The sequence below is a fragment of the Choloepus didactylus genome, chromosome 8 (genome assembly GCF_015220235.1).
Source record: "Choloepus didactylus isolate mChoDid1 chromosome 8, mChoDid1.pri, whole genome shotgun sequence".
Classification (NCBI taxonomy): Eukaryota; Metazoa; Chordata; class Mammalia; order Pilosa; family Megalonychidae; genus Choloepus; species Choloepus didactylus.
Genome location: NC_051314.1, coordinates 29263080 through 29282562, shown reverse-complemented (window position 1 = coordinate 29282562; position 19483 = coordinate 29263080). Strand labels below are relative to the sequence as shown.

At 35.2% G+C, this 19483-nt stretch overlaps 1 protein-coding gene across 4 annotated transcripts in view; it reads left to right on the top strand.

Moving 5' to 3' along the window:
- SCYL2 (SCY1 like pseudokinase 2) overlaps positions 1 to 19483 on the top strand; it is a 119674-nt gene that overhangs the window by 957 nt on the left and 99234 nt on the right. The gene's annotated exons all lie outside the window — the stretch shown is intronic.

The window sequence follows — 19483 nt, the reverse complement described above, 5'->3', positions numbered from 1 at the left end:
GTCACTAGTGACTTGTAACTAACTGTAAGTTGCAAACTAGTTTTTTGTAAATCAAGTTCAGGAATTATTTCTATGATGACTTTTTTCTTCTGAATTGGATTCTATAAGTAAGAAGTTTTCTAAGTAGTATGTCTCCCCTTTATATTCTGGGAAATTTATAGTTTGATGAGAGAGCTCCAAATTAGCTTAACATTGTTAACTGGATCATGTAAGGAGACAGCTTGAAAGCCAGGTGCTTGAAGCTTCCTTTTGGGCTTTGCAGTCTTCTTTGTTTGGTAACCTGTCATATCTTAGTATACATATTAATTTTTTTTTTAATTTGAAAGTGATTTATCAGCTGTGTGTATAAATAAAATTACTGCTTTGAGGCATTAAACTGTAGACATAAAGGAAGCTTTGTGGGCATTATGTAAAGGAAAGGAACCTGATGAAAGATGAGGGCCTTCATTCTGTTCAGATCCACTTTACTTATCCACATGCAGAAACTTAGATTCTTTTGATTCTAAGATCCTGAAACACCAAATAAAATTAATGCAGGCACATTGTACTTCCATCCAGTGGACTATTTCTGTAAAAATCAAGCCCATAATTTTAAATATTTGGTCCTCTTAGTGTTTAACTCATTGATTAGCATCACTGCCCATCCCCTTCTATAGAAGTAGAAGTTTGACAACGTCTTTCATGCCTCTCCATCACATCTCTCCATCAAGGAGAGCTGTTGCTTTTTCTTGAATCTGTCTATTCTTAATCTTCACCACTACTACCCTAGTTCCAGCCAAGTTCTAGAATGATTTAAACCATTTTTTGAAAACTGTATCGAGATGATACTGCACTACTTCAGTGGTCTTTTAATTATGGTCTACCTACGTCTACTCTGGCCTCCAGAAATCTGATTGTGTTGTCTCCATGTTTAAAACACTTCAGTGACTTCTTATTTGTTTTTAAGATAAGACTAAAATCCTTAATATGCTCTACAAGGCTTGCATGTTTGGCCCCTAATTGCCTTTCCAGCAACATCTCCACAGTGCTTTCTGGCATTCACTTTCTCCTCTATCCATCTGTGTTTTGGATTCTCCCGCTTCAGGTAATGGCTTTTTGTTATGATGCTCCTTCTGTCTGGAAATGCTCTTCCTTTATTTTTCACCTAGTTAATGCCTACTCATCTTCATCTCATTTCAGGGATGTCTTTCCTGATTATGTTCTCATATCGCCATTGCAGGGTTGCTATATTTATTAACACTTATTAGTAATGAGATGTTCTTTATCTCTTGAAACTAAATGCTTAATAAGTGTTTTATCAAATGAATGAATTCACAGAATGCTTACTAAATGTGCCAGGCATTGTACTAAGTATTTTATGTCCATCATCATCTTAAATCCTCACAACAATCACTTGAGCTATGAGTGCCATTTTTCCTTTTTTATACTTAGAAATAATGTATAGGAGGATGGTTAGTGGTTACTTAGGTAGTAAGAATTAGACTTTTTTGAACCCAGGTTTCCTTGCCACTGAAGATTATGTACTTAACCATGTAATGCTATTATCACTCTTTGCTATGCATTAGAATCACCTGGGAGATTACTCAAACTACAAATGCCCTAACTGCACCTTTACAGATTCTGATTCCAAAGGTTTGGAACAGTACACAGACATCTATATGATTTAACAAGTTATCCAGGTTAGATGTTCACCACAGTTTGAAAACCACTGTTTTAGACAGTACTTCAGTATTTATGAGTTTAAGTTTTCATACATTATACTGAACTGTATTTCCAATTTCATACTTCCTCTAATCAAGGAAGAACTGTAAACCTAAGGAAGTGAATTTAGTGGTCATTTAGTCCAGTATCCTACTTATTCCCCTTTTCCAGCTTAAGGGGCTGAATAGTGAGAACCTGCTACCTCACTCCTACTTCTTCTATTTTTCCTTTTTAAAATTACAATAATTTCAAGAGTCTGATTGATTCGCTAAAGTAGAAATTATACTGCACTAGTTATGTGGGCTGGAAGTGCCCTTATAAGACTTGGATGTAATCTTTCCTAAGATCTTACATATTGTTCACTTTATTAATTAGATATTTAAGCATTTGTTGCCTTGTAATCTCATGTTGCTTATTACATTTTATTGTATAACTGTCTTAAGTTTGTAAGCAATGATGGAAACTGGATGTTTTCTTGCTTCTTCCACTGCATCTAGCATGGTGCTTGCCACCTAGTAGGTACCCAATAATTTATTGAATGGATGTGTGTTTGACTGAACATTGCTAAGTCTTCAGTTTTTTATGTTTACTTCTAAAATCAAGCTTGCCTTCTGTGTAATCTGTTCTAGCTCAGCTGATAATAATTAGATACTTTCTGTAATTGTAAAGAATGATTTAAACCATTTTTTTGAAAACTGTATTTTTAAAAAACTTTTAGTAATCTCACCAGTGCTCCTACAAGGAAAACCATGTATTTCAAGAATATATCTCAGGATCATCTTACTTTAAATATAAACAGATAAGCACTGTATATGGAAGTGTGGATACAAAAAATCCCCCAACTTTTGTGAAGCATTTTATTAAAACAATTTAGTGTTATTTAAGTATAATTCTTGTGTTGAGTTACAAAATTTCATTTTATCAACACGTAACTATATAAATGATGGAGTGGCATTCTTTTCAGTCATTTACATAGAAATTTCAGACTCCTTGTGCTTCTTTAAGGGATAAAATGTTCTTGAGCTCATTTGTATTTATTTGTACTATTGTTTTTTGTAGTCATTTTACTTTGTTTGGTGCCTGTTGGAAGTCTGGTCTCTGCTAGGGACCATGAGATTGAAAGTTATTAAACCCAATTTCACTATCAGATCTAATTATAGTAACCTTCTTATTTACATTGCAATATTTGCAACCAGAAAATGGGCTAATTCTATTTTGTAATATTCTTTGAGGAAGTAGAGGCCTTCCCCCCCACCCCCAATTGTGTTATTTTGAAAATTCAGGGAAGTTTTTTTTAGCAAATATAATTTACCTCTTATATTCCTGCTATATCTAGAGTTCATGAGCAGGCAGAACCGAAAGAATTGCCAATCATTACCAGCTACTTGCCATCAGTGCTGTAACATTCAACCCACCTTCTGTCAGGTGCATGTAAAATCTAGTATTACAACAGATTCACCTACTAGTTCTACTGAAAGCTAAGTGATGGCTAGCCAGTTGGTAGAGAGGTACAATCTTGGGATCATACAGAAGCTGCCCCAGGTTTTATTTTGACTGAGATTTAGAAGGGGAAGATGGTTGGATTTCAAGTAAACTCAAATAAATGATATATTAGGGGAAATGACTTACATGAATAAGCATTTCTATCCTTTGTAACTTTTATAACATTATGATTTAGTCTCTGGAAAAAACTGGTTATTTCTTTATTTACTCTCATGAAAATTTGAAAATTATCATTTTAAGAAAACATATTTGGACTCTAGTTTTCTTACATGTCAAATAGCTATTGCTAGTAGTTTAAAAATCTCATTTAAGTTCACTTCTTATTTTGCATGCTCATTCAGTAATTCTGTCCTTGGCTTTGTTTTACTCTCATGATACTCTTCGGGTCTCCTTGGGTTGTGTTTTACAAGCCCGCTGTCTTAAGAACTGTACTGTCAATAAGTTCATGATGCCCAAATTTTTGTCATCAGTCTAGACATTTTTTTCCTATCTGCATGTCTAGAAACATGCTAGATATCGTCATGTGAATGTCATTCAGGCAATTCAAATTCAACATGTCCAAAACTGAGTTCTTCACTTCCTCCCACAAAGCAAACAGTTATCCCCTATGTGCCCTGCCTTGGCAAATGGCTTCACACCCCCACCTAGACTCTGAAATTGGAGACCTGGAGAGAGATTCCTAAATTTGTCCTTTTCCTTATCTAATTGATCACTAAGTTCTGTTAGTTCTACCTCATATTTGTTAATCATTACCTCTTTCTCACTGCTGCTTCCTTGATTCAGTGACCCTCCCGCTTTAAACTTTGTTTAAAATGTGAAATTAACAAAAAGAAAAGTACATAAAATAATTTAATATGAGACTGTAAAATAAACATCCTTGTAACTAGTACCTTTGAAGCACTACCCCCGCTCCCCACCCCTTCTCCATCTTTCCTGTCCCTATTTCCAATTGTACTTTCCTACAGAGGTAACCGGTATCCTGATTTTTTTTGGTGAATTTTTTCTTTGCTTTGTATACATCCTAAATCATCTAATTTATGTATCATCCCTAAACTACATATTAAAGTTCTCTTTAATCCTGCCATATTCCCCACCTCCACTCCTAATATATCTTTCCCTCTGTTTGACAGAGTGATTGATTGTCTTACTCATGTCTAAAACTCTTCTGTAGCTTCTCATAGCTTGGTTCTTTTCTATTCAGTGTCTTTCGAATCTGGCTTTTCTAGTTTCAGTTGCCATACATCCTTCTTTTCCACCAGCTTTCATCTGAACTTCCTTGTTTTTACTCTGTGTTGTTACTCCTACGCTTCTCCCATTCTCCATCTAGTAACTCATGCTCACCTTTAAAGATATCTTTAACATTGCTCTTTTGGGAAGCATTCTTCTGTTCCTCTTTGCACTCCTGTCTATATACTCCTGTCTATGTTTGCATGTATCCGCTGTGGCGTTTTATCACACTGTAGTCTAATGCTGTGGTTGGTTTACTTGTCTTTTCTTCTCCCTTGGTTGGCAAGATACTTCATGAATTATTTTTCCTTTACCTCCTCCCCTTTTATAGTATCAGGTATATCCTGGGAGCTCAATAAATTTTAAGTAAATTATCAAATGAATTTCCAGACTATGGATATACAATACTATATTGTATATACCAGTGTTGACCTCATTTGAATCACTTATAGACATCTCAGATTTGAAATATACGCTCTGAAAATATCCTTTGTTTTCATATTGAACTATTTGTAGTTTTCTGATCACATCATAATCCTCTTCCCCTCCATGTCTTGGCAGATGGTAATTCCTCTTTCTGGAATGCTCTTTCCCCTTTTTTTCCTACCTGAAAAATACTTCATTTTTGAGCCCATCTTAATGTTCCGGTATGCAGAGTACATTCATATCTCCAGTTAATTGCTATAACTCTTTGAACATCTGAGTCTGCAGTTGGACTGAGTTCCTTTATGTCTGTATCCCCAGTGTTTAATAAAATGCATGGGATATAGTATGTAGCTAGTCAGGAAGAGTTAGAGAAATGGATGTGTAGGTTTTAAATAGGGTTTTTGTGTCCCTTCACCTCCCTCACCAAAACAACAGCAGATGTTCAAGGAGAACAACTTGGCATAGCAAATAAATGTTTTCATAATACCAATAGCAACATTTTCTAACTGCTTACAGAAATGCAGCATTAAATTAAAAAGGAAAGTGAGTCTATTTCCATTTATAGACCCTTCAAATCTTAAATGGAAGGAAGTAGGTTTTTATTTACATAAATATATTCTAATTAATAGAGAAAATGGGAAACAAGCTAGTGCTGCATTAGTCCGGTGGTCTTTAAATGTTTTTACTTTTGTATCCTCTAAATAATTTTGAAAAACCATGTATCTCTTTGCGTATCTTCAAGTTGATATCATCAAAAAGTTTTCACCGAGAGTTTAAATAATTGCAAAGGATCTAATTTTAGATTGTTGTAGATTTAAATATGATTTAGTTTTATCAAAACCTTGGTGTTTATGATTATTAACTGAAACATATCCATACACATCCCTGTAACAACATCTTACTTGTTAATTGTAATTCTTTGATAGATAAGGCATGGGTGTTTCTGTTAACTTCTGCCCTGGAAGAAATAAAACACCACCTCTTTCAGTATTTCTTACCAAATTTTCTTTTGTTTTATTCTTAAGGGACTTTCAGGATTAATGCATTCTCAAATTGTTTCTTTCTACGGAATCCTCCCCTTCCCCAAACCTCAAAGTATTTTATACCCAAGGAAATATCATATAAGAAGACTGGGATAGTTGAAAGATACACTTTTCTTTGATCAAGTGGGAAAAAATTGTGGTTAAGGAGAATCTGTAAACCACAGACTTGTCCTCAGGCAAATCAAAAAGTACACATAGAAGATGAAGATTTGGAAAATGATAGGATTTTTAAACCCTTTTTTTGGTGCCATAACCCTTTTGACCACCTAGTAAAGTCTGTGGACCCCTTCTCAGAGTAATATTTCAGAATCACTGCTTATTAGTTTCTACAAAAAGGCTGCTCAGATTCTGATTGGATTGCATTGAATCTATAGATTGATTTGTGAAGATTGGCATCTTAATAATAATTGAATCTTCCAATCCATGAACACAGTATTTCTTTCCATTTATTAAGATCTTCACTTTCTTTTAGCAATGTTTTTACTGTTTTCATTTGTACAGGTCTTGCATATCTTATTAAATTATCCATAGATATTTCATTCTCTTGTAAGTAGTATTTTAAAAATTTCAGTTTTCAGTTGTCCATTTCTAGTATATAAAAATAAATCAAATTTTAATGTATCATTCTTATATTTTGCATCTTATTAGTTTTAATAGCTTTTTTGTAGTTTCCTTCTGTTTTTCTATGTACTCGATCATGTCATTTGGCAAAAAATAGTTTTACATCTGCCTTCCAAATCTGAATGCCCTTGATTTTGTTCTCTTGCTTTATTGCTTTGGCTAACACTGATTTAGAATGTTGAATAGAAATGGTAAAAGTAGATGACATCCTTGCCTTATTGCTAGATTTAGGGAGAAAACGATTAGTCTTCTACCTTTAAATATCATATTAGCTGTAGGTATTTGGAGGTGTTTTTTTTAAATCAGATTGAGGAAATTCCCTTCTGTTCTTAGTTTGCTGAGAGTTTATATCATAAGTGGGTGTTGAGTTTTGTCAAAATTTTTTCTGCCTCTACTGAGATGATCATATAGTATTTTTTCTTTGTTCAGTTAAAATGGTGGATTTTATGAATTGGGTTTCAAATGTTAAATCAACCTTGCATTCCTGAAATAAACTTCACTTGGCTGTGAGGTTAAAATTGTTGATTCGAAATGCTGGTATTTTGTTAAAGATTTTTAATTGTTAATGAGGAATATTGGTATATAGTTTTCTTGTTATATCTTTTTTATCTGGTTTTGGTATCAGGGTAATTGCTGACTGTATAACATGAAGTAGAAAGTGTTCTACCAACTTCTGTTTTCCGGAAGAGTTTGTATAGACTTGGTATTACGGCTTCTTTAAATATTTGATAGAATTCATCAGTGTAGCTATCTGAGACTGGGTTTTTCTTGGTAAAAGTTGTAATTACATGAATCAAATTTCCTTAATAGATACAGGACTGTTCTGACTTTTTCTTCTTTCTTGAGTCAATTTTGGTGGTTGCTTTCAAGGAATTTGTCCATTTCATACAAGCTGTTGGATTTATTGACATAAAGTCATTCATAATAGTCCCTTTTTCTTTTAGAATCTGTGGAATTTATAGTATCTTCTATTTTATTTCTGATATTGGTCAGAAGCTTAGGTCATTGATTTTAGACTTTTCCTTTTTTCTTAAACATTTAAAGCTATAAATTTTCCACTGTGCACTGTTTTACCTACTTCCCTCAAATTTTTCATTTTCATTCATTTCAAAATATTTAAAAATTTTCTTTTTGATTTCTTCTTTGGCCTTTGGATTATTTAAAAGTGTTTAATTTCCAAATATTTGCAGTTTTTCTAGATATTTATCTATTACTGATTTCTAGTTTAATTTCATTGTGGTCGAAAAACATATTTTATATGATTTCAATAATTTTAACTATTTTGAGACTTCTTTTATAGCCCAACATATAGTTTATTTAGAGAACGTTCCATATGCACATGAAAAGAACATGCATTTTGCTGTTATGGAGTTGAGTGTTTTAGGTTAGTTTGTTTCTGTTTGATAGTTTTGTTTCAGGTTGTCTGTCTCCTCACTGATTTTCTGTCCATTCGTTCTATCTGATATTGAGAGAGAAGTGTTTATGCCTGTGTATTAGGCAGGGCTCTCCAGAGAAACAGAACCAACAGGGCATAGATAGATACATAAGTTTGTGTGTGTGTGTGTGTGTGTGTGTGTGTGTGTGTGTAAATAAAGTGATTAAGAGGAATTGACTCACACAGTCATGACCATGAATGGGGCCTGACATGTCTGAATTCCACTGGGCAAGCCAAGTTGACACATAAAATAACCATTGCAATCTCCAACTATAATTTTGGATTTATCTGTTTCTGCTTTCAGCTCTTGCAGGTTTTGTTGAAAAAAAAAGTATATATATATATATATATATTTTTGGATGCTTTTGAATATCATTTTATATTTTGTCAAATTTTAAACACTTTTGGAATTCTTCCTCCAATTGTTGAATATATTTTGAAGCTATCTTATTAGATGGGTGCACATTAGGATTGTTATATCTTCTAGATGAATTGACAGTTTTATCATTTTGAAGTGCCTCTCTTTATCTTAAAGTCCATTCTGTCTGTTATTAATGTAGAAACTCTAGCTTGCTATATTTTCCCATCCTTTTAAGTCTTCTTTGCCTTTGTATTTAAGTGGGTTTCTTGGAGGAAGCATGTAGTGTGCTCTTGCTTTTTTAATCCAGTTTGATAGTCTCTGCCATTTAACTGGAATTTTAAATCATTTACACTTAATGTAATTATTGGTATGGTTGGATTTATTTTTTTAATTCAGTCTTATTGAGATATATTCACATACCATACAGTCATCCATGGTGTACAATCAACTGTTCACAGTACCATCATATAGTTGTGCATTCATCACCACAGTCGATTTTTGAACATTTTCATTACTTGAAAAAGAAAATAAGAATAAAAAATAAAAGTAAAGAAGAACACCCAAATCATTCCGTGCCCCCCTGCCATCCTCACCCTATTTTTTCATTTAGTTTTTGTCCCCATTTTTCTACTCATCCATCCATACCCTGGATAAAGGGAGTGTGAGCCACAAGGTTGTCACAGTCACACTGTTACACCATGTAAGCTGCATAGTTATACAATCGTCTTCAAGAATCAGGGCTACTGGGTTGCAGTTCGACAGTTTCAGGTATTTCCTTCTAGCTATTCCAATATACTAAAACCTAAAAAAGGATATCTGTATAGCATATAAGAATGCTCTCCAGAATGACCTCTCAATTCCATTCGACATTTCTCAGTCACTGAAACTTTATTGTTTCATTTTGCTTCCTGTTTGGTCAAGATTTTCTCAATCCCACAATGCCAGGTCCAGGCTCATCTCTGGGAGTCATGTCCTGAGTTGTCAGGGAGATTTACATCCCAGGGAGTCATGTCCTACATGGGGGAGAGGGCATTGTGTTTACCTGCCGAGTTGGCTTAGAGAGAGAGAGAAGGCCACATTTAATCAATAAAGAGGTTCTCTGGGGGAGACTCTTAGGCACAGTTATAAGTAGGCTTAGCCTCTCTTTGCATTAACAAGATTCGTAAGGGTAAGCCCCAAGATCCAGGGCTTGGCCAACTAAATTGTTAGTCATCAATGTTTGTGAGAATAGCAGTAATAACCCTGGTGGAGATGTCCAACATTTCTGCTTTTTCCCCAATTTCTCAAGGGGTCCCTGCAAATACATTTTTATTCTCTGCCCAAATTACTTTGGGATGTATTGGTATTTCACACTGACCTGTACAAACCTATCAGATCTCACTTCCTGTTCACGGTTCCGTGTAATTATGGTGTTTGAATAAACTGACCGTACAAGTTAAATTATTTAGTGTGCTACAGAAAGTATATATCCTGCAGATATGGTTGGATTTAAATCTGTTGTCTTGCTGTTCATTTCTTTGCCCTATCTATTCTTTTCTCCTTTTTTCCTTTTTCTGCTTTTTAAAATTTTAACATTTTTATTATGAAATAGATATATAGAAAAGTGATACATTTCAAAATACAGTTTAATAGATATAGAGCAAATTTCAAAGTGTACTATGGGTTACAGTTCCACAGTTTCAGGTATTTCCTTCTGGCTGTTCTAATACACTAGAAACTAAAGGAAATATCTGTGTAATGATTCAGTGGTAATATTCATTTGTTAAATCCTAACTTTTCTGTTGTAACTCCTCCCTCTCATTTGATCATTTTCTCAGTCTTTAGGGATATTTGGGCAATGACCATTCTAATTTCTTCATGTTGAAAAGGGGTGTCAACATTGTGGGGTAGGAGAATGCAACTGGATGATGTTCTGGGAGAGACTGGTACCTCTAAGCTTCAGGGCTTATGTGGCATAGGAACAATCTGGAGATTTTAAGTTCCTGGAAAATAAATTTAATAGGTAAAACTTTAATAGAGTCTTAGATAGAGCCCTTGGATTTCTTTAGGGTTTTCAGGAATACTGTTGGTTGGGGCTTGACATACAGTGGCAATTTGTAATATTTGGCTGAAGGTTGCATAAGAGTAGCCTCCAGGATGAACTGTCAACTCTATTTGAAATCTCTTTGTCACCAAAACCTTATTTTGTTATGTTTCTTTTCCCCTTTTGGTCAAGAAGGCATTGTCAATCATATGATGCCGGGGCCAGGTTCATCCCTGCGAGTCATGTTCCACGTTACCAGGGCAACTTATATCCCTGAAAGTAATGTCCCACGTAGGGAGGAAGGTAATGAGTTTATTTGCAGAGGTTTACTTTGAGAGAGAGAGAGAAAGAGAGAGAGGCCACATCTGAGCAACAAAAAGAGGTTCTCTGGGGGTGACTCTTAGGTGTGTTTGTAAGTAGGCTTAACTTCACCATTGCAGAAAAATAACAGATTTACACAATCACACATAAATTAAAACCCAAAATACCCCATATCCCTTATCACCCCTCCCCCAATTATTTACCCCTAGAACTGGTGTGATACTAGTAAGGTATTGCTGTTACATATAGTCCATAGCATGCAATAAGTAATTTTTCCCAATTACCCCTCTATTATTAACTCCTTGTACAAGTAACATATATTTGAAGTAGTTCATGCAAGAATTTATTTATATTTGTAGTATTAATCAGTGAGATACATGACTTTAAAAAACCCCTTTCAATCATCTTCACCTTCAGTAGGCATATTACTTATAATCACAATAAAGAATTACTGTTGTCTCTATCTGTTCCCAAACATTTAAGATCTACCTCATTAACAAATTGGTACATATTAGCTAACCACTCCCTCTTCTCTAGCTTCTGTCTATTTCTAGGTTCCCTATATTCTACAATTTAAGACTCTGAGTTTACATTTTCTAGGTGGTTCATATTAGTGAAACTATATGATATCCTTTTGTCTGGCTTATTTCACTCAGCATTATGTCTTCAGGTTTCATCCATGTTGTCGTATACTTCAGGACCTCATTCATTCTTACTGCAGCATAGTATTCCATCATATGACTATGCCACATTTTGTTTATCCGCTCATCTGTTGATGGACGCTTGGATTGTTTCCGTCTTTTGGCAATTGTGAATAATACTGCTGTGAACATCAGTGTGAAAATGTCTGTTCATGTCATTGCTTTCATATCTTCTGGTTATATACTAAGTAGCGGAATTGCTGGGTTGTAGGGCAGTTCGATGTTTAGTTTTCTGAGGAATCACCAAACTGTCTTCCATAGCAGCTGTACCATTTTACATTCCCACCAACAGTGAATAAGTGTTCCATTTTCTCCACATCCTGTCTGACATTTATGTTCTCCTGATTGCTTAATAGCTGCCATTCTTGTAGGTGTGAGATGATAATCTCATTGTGGATTTGATTTGTGTTTCCCTAATAGCTAATGAAGATGAGCATCTTTTCATCTGCTGTTTAGCTATTTGTATTAACTCTTCAAACAAATATCTATTCCTGTCTTTTGCCTATTTTAAAATTGGAATGCTTGTCTTATTGTTGTTGAGTTGTAGGATTTCTTTATATATACTGGATATCAAACCCCTATCAGATATATGGTTTCCAAATATTTTCTTCCATCAAGTTGCTGCCTCTTCACCTTTTTTGACAGTCTTTTGAAGCATAGAAGTGTTCAGTCTTGAGGAGTTCCCATTTATCTATTTTTTTCTTTCATTGTTTGTGCTTTCTGTGTAAGGTCTAAGAAGCTACCTCCTATTACTAGGTCTTGAAGATGTTTCCCTGTATTTTCTTCTAGGAGTTTTGTGATTGTGGCTTTTATATTTCGGTCATTAATCCACTTTGAGTTAGTTTTTGTATAGCGTTTGAGGTAGGGATACTCTTTCATTTCTTTGGATATGGATATCCAGTTCTCCCAGCCTCATTTATTGAAAAGACTATTCTGTTCCAGTTCAGTAGATATGGGCCTTGTCAGAAATCAGCTGATCATAGATCTGGAGGTCTATTTCCAGATTTTCAATTCAATTCCATTGATCAGTATCTCTGTCTTGTGCCAGTACCATGCTATTTTAAGCACTGTGGCTTTATAATAAGCTTTAAAGTCAGAAAGTATAAGTCTTCCCAGTTCATTTTTCTTTTTTAGGATGTTTTTGGCTATTTGAGGCCTCTTTCCCATTCAAATAAATTTGAGAACTAGCTTTTCCAAGACTGCAAAGTAGGTTGTTGGAATATTAATTGGTATTGCATTGAATCTGTAGATCAGTTAGGGTAGAATCAACATCTTAATGACATTTAGGCTCTCTGTCAATGAACATGGGATGTCTTTCCACCTATTTAGGTCTTTTCTGATTTCTTTTGGCAACATTTTGTCATTTTATGTGTACATGTCCTTTGCATCCTATTACATTGAATCTGTAGATCAATTAGGGTAGTATTGACATCTTAACAACATTTAGTCTTCCTGTCAATGAACATGAGGTGTCTTTCTACCTATTTAGGTCTTTGATTTCTTTTAGCAGTGTTTTGTCATTTTCTATGTATAAGTCCTTTATATCCTAGATACTTGATTCTTTTAGTTGCTATTGTGAGTGGGATTTTTTTCTTAATTGCCTCCTTGGTTGGGTCATTACTAGTCTATAGAGATGTTACTGATTGTTGCACATTAGTCTTGTATCCTGCCACTTTGCTGAATTTATTAGCTCAAGTAGCTTTATCTTAGATTTCTCAGTATTTTCCAAGTATGGGATCATGTCATCTGCAAATAGTGACAGTTTTAATTCTTCCTTTCCTATTTGGGTGCCTCTTATTTCTTTTTCTTGCCTAATTGCTCAAGCTAGAACTTCTAGCACCATGTTGAATAACAGCAGTGACAGTGGGCATCCTTGTCTCATTCCCGATCTTAGGGGTAAGGCTTTCAGTCTCTCACCATTGAGTATGATGCTGGCTGTGGGTTTTTCATATATGCCCTTTATCATATTGAGGAAATTTCCTTCTATTCCAACCTTTGGAAGTGTTTTTATTGGAAAAGGATGCATTTTTGTCAAATGCTTTTTTTTTTCAGTGTCAGTTGAGATGATCATGTGATTTTTCCCTTTTGATTTGTTAATGTGTTGTATTACATTAATTGATTTTCTTGTGTTGAACCACCTTGCATGCCTGGAATAAACCCCACTTGGTCGTGGTGCTTATTTCTTTTAATGTGTCCCTGGACTCGATTTGCAAGTATTTTGTTGAGAATTTTTGCATCTATATTCATTAGGGAGACTGGCCTGTAGTTTTCCTTTCTTGTAGTATCTTTATCTGATTTTGGTTTTAGAGTGATGTTAGCTTCATAAAACAAGTTAGGTAGTATTCCTTTTTCTTCAAGTTTTTTAAAGAGTTTGTGCAGTAATGGTATTAGTTCCTTTTGAAATGTTTGGTAAAATTTCCCTGTGAAGCAATCTGTCCATGGACTTTTCTTTCTTTCTTTTAATTCAGATTTATTGAGATATATTTACATCATACAGTCATCCACAGTGTACAATCAGTTGTTCACAGTGCCATTATATAGTTGTGCATTCATTACCACAATAAATTTTTGAACATTTTCATTAACACACACAAAAAATAATAAAAATTAAAGTAAAGAAGAACACCCAAAACATCCCATACCCCCATTTCTCCCTATTATTTATTTACTTTCGTCCCCATTTTTCATCTGTCCATGCACTGGATAAGGGGTGTGGGAGCCACAAGGTTTTTGCAATCATATGGTCACACTGTGTAAGCTATATAGTTACACAATTGTCTTCAAGAATCAAGGCTACTGAATTGCAGTTCTACAGTTTCAGCTATTTCCTTCTAGCTATTCTAATACACTAAAAAATAAAAAGGGATATCTATATAATGCATAAGAATAATCTTTAGAATGACCTCCTGACTCTATTTGAAATCTTTCAGCTACTGAAACTTTATTTTGTTTCATTTCTCTTCCCCCTTTTGGTTCAAGAAGGCTTTCTCAATTCTTTGATGCCAGGGCTGAGCTCATCCCCATGAGTCCTGTCCCATGTTGCCAGGGAAATTTATACCCATGTCCCTAGGCTTTTCCTTGTAGGAAGGCTTTTGCTGACTGATAGTATTTCCTTACTTGTGATTGGTTTGTTGAGTTCCTGTTTTTAGGAAATTTTCCTTTTCATGTAAGTTGTCTAGTTTCTTGCTGTACAGTCGTTCATAATATCCACTTACGATATTTTTTATTTCTTCAGGGTCCATGGTAATGATCCCCCTCTCATTTCTGATTTTATTTATTTACATCCCCTCTCTTTTTTTCTTTGTCAGCTTAGCTAAGGGTCCATCAATTTTATCGATTTTCTCAAAGAACCAACTTTTGGTTTTATTGTTTCTATTTTTTTTTAATTTCTGCTTTAATCTTTGTTATTTCTCTTCTTCTGCTTGCTTTTTTGTTAGTTTGCTCTTCTTTCTCCGGTTCCTCCCTGTGAGCAGTTAAATCCTTGATTTTTGCTCTCTCTTCTTTTTTAATATGGGCATTTAGGACAATAAATTTCCCTCTCAGGGTTGCCTTTGCTTTGTCCCATTAATTTTGATATGTTGTATTCTTGCTTTTATTCATTCATCTCCAAATATTTACTGATTTATCTTTCAGTTTCTCTTTGGCCCACTGATTGTTTAACAATGTGTTATTTAACCTCCATATATTTGTGAAAGTCCTGGTTCTTTGGTGGTTATTGATTTACCAGTTCATTCCATTGCTGTCAGAGAAAGTACTTGGATTAATTTCAGTCTTTTAGGAGAGTGTATGACACCAGAGGTAAAGATAGATGATAAAGACTGGGACTGTATAACTTGGTAAAAACTGGAGTGGCCAATGACTGCTACTAAATATACAAATATAAAAATGTCTTTGCATGTGGGAGAGCAAATGAATGTCAACCATGTAGAGTGTTGAAAAAGGGATGGTATTCGGGAGAAAACATAATCAAAGCAAACTGGAGTCTATGGTTAACAGTAACATTGTAATATACCTCCATTAACTGTAACAAAGGCAATATGCCAATGTTAAGTGTATATGAGATGGGGATATAGGGGAGGAATATGGGATTCTTGGTAGTGGTGTTATTTTCTGTCCTTACTATTATAGTGTATTGTATGGCATGTTATCTTTCTTTTTATCATTTTTTTTTATTATTGCTAAAAAAAAAAACCAACAATTTTTCTTGTAGTAATCAATATGTTCAAGTGCTGATTGTGGTGATAAATCTACAACTTTATGATGATACCATGAACAACTGATCGTACACTGTGGATAAATGTATGGTATGTGAATATAACTCTATAAAATCATAGGAAAAAATATATATAGGAGTAAAAGTGTTGGAGAAAACATGGTGAGAGGGATGTACCTATCTACTGTTGATGAGCAGGTAGAATGGTATAGCCTTTCTGAAGGTCAGTGTGTTGGTTCCACAAAAAGTTAAGTGTATGGGGACCATAAGGTCCTGCAACCTCATTATGGGGTATGTCATCTGCAGATCTGAGAGCAGAGACATGAATGGACATTTGCAAACTGGTGTTCATGGAGACAGTAATCATGATTTGCAATGGGTGGAGGTGACCTAAGGTTACATAGACTGAGGTACAGAATGGTGAACTGTGTCGTATGCATACAATGGAACACTGAGCAACTACGAGAAGGGGTGAAGCTGTGAGACACACAATGAGGTGAATGGATCCTGTACACAGTGTTTGAGTGAAGTACGCCAGAAATTAAGGCAAACACTATAATGCCTCACCAATATGGACTAACTACAATGTGTAAACTCAGAATTGAATCTTAGAACATAGCCTAACGTGGACATAATTACTGTAATAGTCTCTAGATTGTAAGCTCTTACAGCCGTCAACTCTATTCCTGAATTGTAATGCCTATCTCTAAACTTTGAGATGCTGATCCCTTAGTGTATAACCTGATTGGTCTCTGGAACAGTGTGTATCTCTGAGACAGCTGAAACTCAGAGCTAGAGCTCGGCAGATATGAATGTCAGTATTAGTGCATATAGCAACTGTTAAAAAAAAAAAAAAAAAAAGCTGAAAAGGAGCCCAGACTTCAATTAGTGATATGAATGAAGCAGATCTGGTTAAGACTAGGGCAAACCAGGCCAAAGGGTAAAGGTTGAAACTGACTGTTTTAAAATTCAACTTCCATATGAGACCAAGGGAAGAGATGTCTATTTGGTGCAGGATCTATATTTTCTAAACAGTGTAACTATACAGTTGGGTTGTTCAAACACCACAATTACATGGAATTTTGAATAGGAAGTGAGATATGGTAGGTTAGTATAGGTTAGAGTGAAATAGTGACACATCCCAAAATAATTTGGGCAGAGAATAAAAAATACATTTACAGCCTCCCCTCACCCCCCCCCACCCCAAGGAACTGGGGGAGGGTGCAGAAGTGTTGGACTTCCTCACCTGGACTGGTGTTGATGTCACAAACATTGGGACTGCCAGTTTGATGTGTCAAGCCCTCGATCGTGGGACTTGCCCTTATGAAGCTCATTACTGCAAAGGAGAGGCTAAACTTGCATATAATTGTGCCGAAGAGTCTTCCCCTGAGTACCTGTTTGTTGCTCAGATGTGGCCCTTTCTCTCTCTAACTGAGCCACCTTGGCAGGTGAACTCACTGCCCTCCCCACTACATGGGACCCGACTCCCAGGGGTGTAAATCTCCCTGGCAATGCAGGATATGACTCTCGGGGATGAATCTGGACCTGGCATCATGGGATTGAGAATATCTTCTTGACCAAAAGGGGGATGCAAAATGAAATGAAATAGTTTCAGTGGCTGAGAGATTTCAAATGGAGTTGAGAGGTCACTCTGGTGGACATTCTTATGCACTATATAGGTAACACCTCTTAGGTTTTAATGTATTGTAATAGCTAGAAGTAAATACTTGAAACTACCAAACTCCAACCGAGTAGTCTGGACTGTTGAAGACGATTATATAATAATGTAGATTACAAGGGGTGACAGTATGATTGTGAAAACCTTGTGGATCACACGCCCTTTATCTAGTGTATGGATGGATGAGTAGAAAAATGGGGATAAAAACTAAATGACAAATAGGGTGGGATGGGGGGATGGTTTGGGTGTTCTTTTTCCACTTTTATCTTTTATTCTTGTTCTGATTCTTTCTGATGTAAGGAAAATGTTCAGAAATAGATTGTGGTGATGAATGCATAACTATATGATTGTACTGTGAACAGTTGATTGTATACCATGGATGATTGTATGGAATGTGAATATATTTCGATAAAACTGAATATAAAAAAAAAAAAGGCATTGAAAAAAAAATTTGTTAAGACCTGTTTTGTGCCCCAGCATATGATTTATCCTGGAGAATGTTCCATGGGCACTAGAGAAGAATGTATATCCTGGTGTTTTTGGGGTAATGATCTATATGTGTTAGGTCTAATTATTTACCGCATTGTTTATGTTCTCTATTTCGTAATTGATCTTCTGTTTGGTTTTGTAACTGTAGAAGAGAGTGATGTATTGAAGTCTCCCACTATTATTGTAGAAACATCTATTGCTCTCTTCAGTTTTGCCAATGTTTGCCACATGTACTTGGGAGCTCCTTGGTTAGGTGCATAAACATCTGTGCTTTTTATTTCTTCTTGGTGAATTGTCCCTTTTATTAATATTTAGTGCCCTTCCTTGTCTTTTATGACATCTTTGCATTTGAAGTCTATTTTGTCTGATTTTAGTGTAGCTATCCCTGCTTTCTTTTGGTTACAGCTTGTGTGGAATATCTTTTTCCATCCTTTCACTTTCTGTCTCTTTTTGTCGCTGAATCTAAGGTGAGTCTCTTGTAACAAGCATGTACGTGGATCATATTTTTCAGTCCATTCTGCCAACCTGTATCTTTTAATTGGGGAATTTAGTCCATTAACATTCAGAGTTGTTACTGTAAAGGCAATTCATGAATCTACCATCTTATCCTTTGGTTTTTATTTGTCCAATCTATTTTTTTCTCATCTCTTTTTATCCTTTAAGTTACCCTTACTAATACTTTTCAATCCTGTGCCCTCTCCAGTCTTGTCTCTCCTTTCTTTTTTTTTTTCAGCTGACAGCACTCCCTTTAGTATTTCTCCCAGGGCAGGTCTCCTGTTAACAAATTCTCTCCACATTTGTTTATTTGTGAAAATTTTGAACTCTCCCTCACTTCCGAAGGACAGCTTTGCTCGATAAAGAATTCTTGGCTGACAGTTTTTCTCTTTCAGAATCTTAAATATATCACTGCCTTCTTGCGTTCATGGTGCCTGTTGAGTAGTTAGAACTTAGTCTTATATGACTTCCCTTGTATGTGGTGAATTGCTTTTCTTTTGCTGCTTTCAGGACCTTCTTCTCTTCAGCATTTGACAGTCTGATTAGTATATGTCTTGGAGTGGGTCTGTTTGGGTTTATTCTACTTGTAGTTTGTTGGTCATTTTTGATTTGCGTATTTATGTCTTTTATTAGGGTTGGGAAGTTTTCCCCAATTATCTCCTCAAATAACCTTCCTAGCCCTTTCTCTTCCTTCTCGGTCACCAATGATTCTTCTATTTGTGCTTCATGTTGTCCATTATTTCCCTGAGATCCTATTCAGAATTTTCCATCTTTTTTGCCATTTCTTTTATTCATTCAAATTCATTTGTCCTGTCCTTTAGTTCACTTTTTATTTATTCTGCTTCTTTAAATCTGCTGTTGTGTTTCTCTAGTAAATTTTTAATTTGATCTACAGTATCTTTCATTTCCTTAAAAGCTGCTGTTTTTCTATTGATTCTCTCAAATTCTTCATGCTCTTCTTCTTTATCCTTTATGTCTTTAGCCAACACATTGAAGTTATTTAGGAGATTTGTAGGAACATCTTTGATTAGTTGTTCCAAATTCTGTGTCTCCTCCAACTTTTTAATTTGGCCATTTTGTTTGGCTGTATCTTCTTGCATCTTCATATGCTTAGTGATTTTTTGTTTATTTCTAGGCATTTGATTATCTTTGTAAGGTTATTTTGAAAGTTGATTTCCATCTCTCATCTAGGATTTTGTAGTTGTGTTGGTTTGTGTTGAAGGTCAAAAAAGCAGTTTGCCAGAGT